This window comes from Pimephales promelas, chromosome 10 (assembly GCF_988280905.1).
Source record: "Pimephales promelas chromosome 10, fPimPro1.hap1.1, whole genome shotgun sequence".
In the NCBI taxonomy this organism is placed as follows: domain Eukaryota; kingdom Metazoa; phylum Chordata; class Actinopteri; order Cypriniformes; family Leuciscidae; genus Pimephales; species Pimephales promelas.
Genome location: NC_142778.1, coordinates 9676474 through 9681255, shown reverse-complemented (window position 1 = coordinate 9681255; position 4782 = coordinate 9676474). Strand labels below are relative to the sequence as shown.

The window sequence follows — 4782 nt, the reverse complement described above, 5'->3', positions numbered from 1 at the left end:
AATTATATAACTTTTTTATATACTAAAAATATAATTTAATATAACAAGCAAAATGTAATTTGTTTTGTCATATGACAGTTATGCATGAATAAATTTATATTTATAAATGCAGTGAAACATCTCAATTATCAGTCAATCGATGAATTAATGGATACATTAAATAATTCAATTTTATATACTGACAACAATAATAAAAATGAATAAATGAGTAAAAGAACAAATAAAAGTAACCATCACAATAAACAAATGCATTATACAAGTCAACAACACATGAAACAAAGCTTTATTCAAACTACAAACATGTATTTACAGGGCTGAACACCATAACCTACTGCCGACTCAACACAGCGGTTCCCATTCTGCGGCTTTATTCTGATGAATTCACCAGAGGGGACTGTGCCTTCGTCCCGGAGCTTGTTGCTGCGCTGCGCTTCACAATCTGAGGCAATAAGGGCAGGTGGAGAGATAGAGGGTCTTGTAAGGGCAGGTGGACAGATGGAGCGTCTCATCCATGGCACCACTTCCAGGATGCAGCTCTAGGCTCCTCATCCTCAGTGCTCACACCAGTCTGCAGACATTTCAGATCCTACAAAAATGCACAAACATTATACAAAAGCAGTAATTTTAACACAATGTCATTTGATTTATGTATTAAAAATAACCTTACTTTATATTTGAGTAAAATCCCTAAAACAAATGCTGCCATCATCTTTCCTTGCAGGTCCTGCTCCACCACAAAAGCTATGCAGCAAATGCACAGAAATCAAGAATCAGAAAAGTGTTGTAATTTCTCGACTTGAAATTTGTACAATAATTCAAATAAACTACAATTTAAGATTGAATAGATTTTGTTATCCATTTCTGTAGTATACTCACTCAGAGCCTTTCATGACAGCATTCAGCATCATGAGCCTCTCTCCAGCAGATAAACACACGCGTGTTCTTCTGTCCCTGTAACATACAGACAAGATTCACATTACGAGTTCAACACTGAATTTACATGCTGAGGTTGATGTGTTAACTCACTTTTAATCCAACTTAAATGTTCCTCAATATATCAACACTAATAAGGGACAAATTAAATATAACATATTTAGTTACTTTATAGATTTGTTTATTTACCTTATTTACAGTACATTTGTCTAATGTAAGTAGTGTTGACAACAGTGAATTATCCTTCATATTAATAGCACACATAACGTTACATCACTCAGATGTATTTTTCATGTTGGGATGTGCTCATCTGCAATACTTAAACAATATTTTCATTTCAGATGTAAATAGACATTTTAAATAAGCGTATTTAAGATGTAACGTTATATGGTTATGTAAATCCATTTTAGAAACTTACGTGTAGCGTACTTACTGGAGCTCCCCAGTTTAACTAACTAATAAAACATGTGTTTACAGCAAAATCACAACTATACTATACTGTCTAAGTCCTTTAGACCTTCAACAGTTAAAACGTTTACTCTATAGTAGTTTAACACATACGATTTAAACACAAGAAACCGTGTTTACTCACATTTGAAAACCCCTGCTGATCTCCGATGTTGATAATGACGTATGCTCTCCCGTGGCCTCCTGGGATAGAAGAGTATCCATCGGATGAACACTCAAAAATCGGGGCGAAAGCAGGAGATCATCCGGGAACTTCTCGCCTACTCTTTTATGAGTACTGAGGTTTCGGACATACTACTCATTTCAAATACTGTTTCCCCCTACTATATAGTACGAAAGTAGGAATATTCGGACGTACTATAAGTATACGTATGCCCGAATCTCGCGATAATTAGTACGTCACTCTGGTAATTCTCGCCTACTCTTTTATGGATACTAAGGATTTGGACATACTTATTCGCTCGCCTACTGCTTTTTCCATACTATATAGTAGGGAAGTATGCGGTTTTGGACGCAGCCTTTGTCTCTGCACTACACTTCTCAGCATCCCTCATGTTTACACACCTGCCCGTCATCATCGTTGTCACCTGTGTCTTGTTAATCATCATCTGTTTCACCTGTCTTCACCTCGTTATTGTTCATTAGTCTCTGTATTTAGTTTGCTTCAGTTCAGTTAGGGGGCTTTTACACTGGACTCATTTGCTGCGGTCACTCTCAACTTGATTCTATTGAACCCTGGTGCGTTTGCGTACATCATCTTACGATCTTACGTCATCGCAAACGTGCGCGGCGCATGATAGAAAGCAGAACGTGGGTAATTGTTGTTTTTTTTTTAAATTAATTTGCTGCTATTATATGTAGTTGAGTGAACAATACAGGTTTACTGTGCGTGTGTCACATAAGGTGGACTTATGCTGCTTGTAAAAAGACTCTTTTGAGGGGATGGTGGATTTCCAAATGTTTCTCTGATTCCACGCGCAATGCATAAATACACTGCAGGCTCACTCTCGCTCGTATCCAAGGTAAATCATCAAGTGTTTTATTTAACTGAATACATCACAATAAGTTAAAACGCATGCGCAGGATACTTTACTTCCTGAACAAGTGCGCACCCGAATCCATGTTGCTTTCACATTCATGCGAACCACGGCACGATTCAGAAACAACCAAACTCAGACCACCTCCTCCACGTTTCGGGATCGGTACCCCAGTGCGCACCCGGGTCCCATGACAGCATTCACATTAGCGATTTTTCATGCGAACCATGCTCCGTTCCGAACCAAACTGCCAGTGTGAAAGCCCCCTTAGTCTTGGTCAGTGGTGGAGGAAGTACTGAATCTCAGTACTTAAGTAAAAGTACAAATAACCAGATAAATATTTACTTTAGTAAAAGTAGAAGTAACACAATGGCAACCATACTTAAGTAAAAAGTGAAGTACTTTATTTTAAATGTACTTTAATTATTAAAAGTAAGAGTACTTGCATAACAATTTATTCTCTGTCTATTTTCTAATGATTAATAAAACATTTAATTCTAACTCATTCAACCTAATACTCCTATAATGATGTTCAATAATGATGGAAAAAAAATTCTTGTCACCATTTCTGAAACAAGCTTGCAATTAGGCAATATACACATTATGCTTTTCCTTACTATATATTAATAACTATGTTTGGCAGTAAACGCGATTAATTTATGGTGTATTTCTGAACCTCTTGGCTTGCCATAATCACGTATATTACACACGGTGTGTTTCCTATGCGCGTAAAAACAAATTTTCGAGAATAAATTGCACGATAAACACACTGCGTCCGAGACGCATTTAGTATGGCAACCAAATGTCACTGGTGAGACAAACGTGCAACGAACGGATGGTCAGATTACGTTTTGGCAGGGAAACAACTGATCAGAAAATGTAATGAAAATGTAACAGAAGTTGTAGAAATGTAGTGGAGTAGAAAGTATAATAATTGTTGCAAAATGTAAAGAAGTAAAAGTAAAAAGTATGCACTATTTATTCTACTTAAGTAAAGTAAAGATACGTGAAAAATGTACTTAAGTAAAGTAACAAAGTATTTGTACTTTGTTACATTCCACCACTGGTCTTGGTCGGTTGTTAACGTCAGTTAGATTGTGTTTCCCTGCCTGTTTGAGCCCTTTTGATTTATATTGGGAATAGAACTCTTGTGTTGGAACCTTCAGCCTTACTCATCTTCATCTGCCTGAACACACCGTGACAGTTAAAGGATTAGTTCACTTTTGAAAAAACTTTTGCTGATAATTTACTCACCCCCATGTCATCCAAGATGTCCATGTCTTTCTTTCCTCAGTCGAAAAGAAATTTAGGTTTTTGATGAAAACATTCCAGGATTTTTCTCCATATAATAGACTTCAATGGGAACCGGATGGTTCAAGGTCCAAAAGACAGTTAATAACAGTTTCAGATGCAGCTTCAAAAGTCTTTAAACGATATCAGACGATGAATAAGGGTCTTATCAAGCGAAACGATCGGTTATTTCAAAGCTTATTCCAAAAATGTAACTTTTCTAAGGACAAATGCTAGCCTTGCTCTATTCTGTGAGGCGCGTTTGTAACGTCACGTAATACGTAATTATGTTCAAAAGGTCACAGGCGACGTAGCCAGAAGTACAGAATCAAAATCGTCCGACGTCGTTGTTTTACCTTTTAATTCCTTTTTTGCAAACGGCGTTTGAGTTAGTTTTCACGTTCAACCTATGCATTCAAGTTGTAAACACTCTGACTCTGTACTTCTGGCTATGTCGCCGTGACCTTTTGAACGTAATTACGTACTACGTGACGTTGCAAACGCGCCTCACAGAATGGAGAAAGGCTAGCATTTGTCCTTAGAAAAGTTACATTTTTGGAATAAGCATTGAAACAACCGATCGTTTCGCATGATAAGACCCTTATTCATCGTCTGGTGTCGTTTAAAGACATTTGAAGCTGCATCTGAAACTGTTATTAACACTATCTTTTGGACCTGAACCATCCGGTTCCCATTGAAGTCCATTATATGGAGAAAAATCCTGGAATGTTTTCATCAAAAACCTCAATTTCTTTTCGACTGAGGAAAGAAAGACATGGACATCTTGGATGACATGGGGGTGAGTAAATTATCAGGAAAAGTTTTTTCAAAAGTGAACTAATCCTTTAACCTGTTTTTTTTTTTATTTTTTTTTGCGACCCACCATAGACAAAAAACAAAAAAGCCTACTCTTTTGATCACTGTGAGGAATTATAACCACAGTGAAACCTGTTCTCTGACACAATGAGCTGTGTCACGATTAGCCACGCACTCCCTGGATTATCACAAACTACATTACCCATTATGCACCTCCCTGGACTGATTATACCAAACA

The 4782-nt window shown here is 37.1% G+C and overlaps 1 long non-coding RNA gene across 1 annotated transcript; it reads right to left on the bottom strand.

The window, feature by feature from the left end:
* Positions 1-265: 265 nt before the first annotated feature.
* LOC148977308 (uncharacterized) lies at positions 266-1911 on the bottom strand. Its single transcript, XR_016169859.1, has 4 exons — positions 1526-1911; positions 877-951; positions 668-741; positions 266-586 (listed from the first exon to the last, which is right to left on the bottom strand). It is a non-coding gene; the product is annotated as an uncharacterized LOC148977308 (long non-coding RNA).
* Between the last annotated feature and the right edge of the window lie 2871 nt (positions 1912-4782).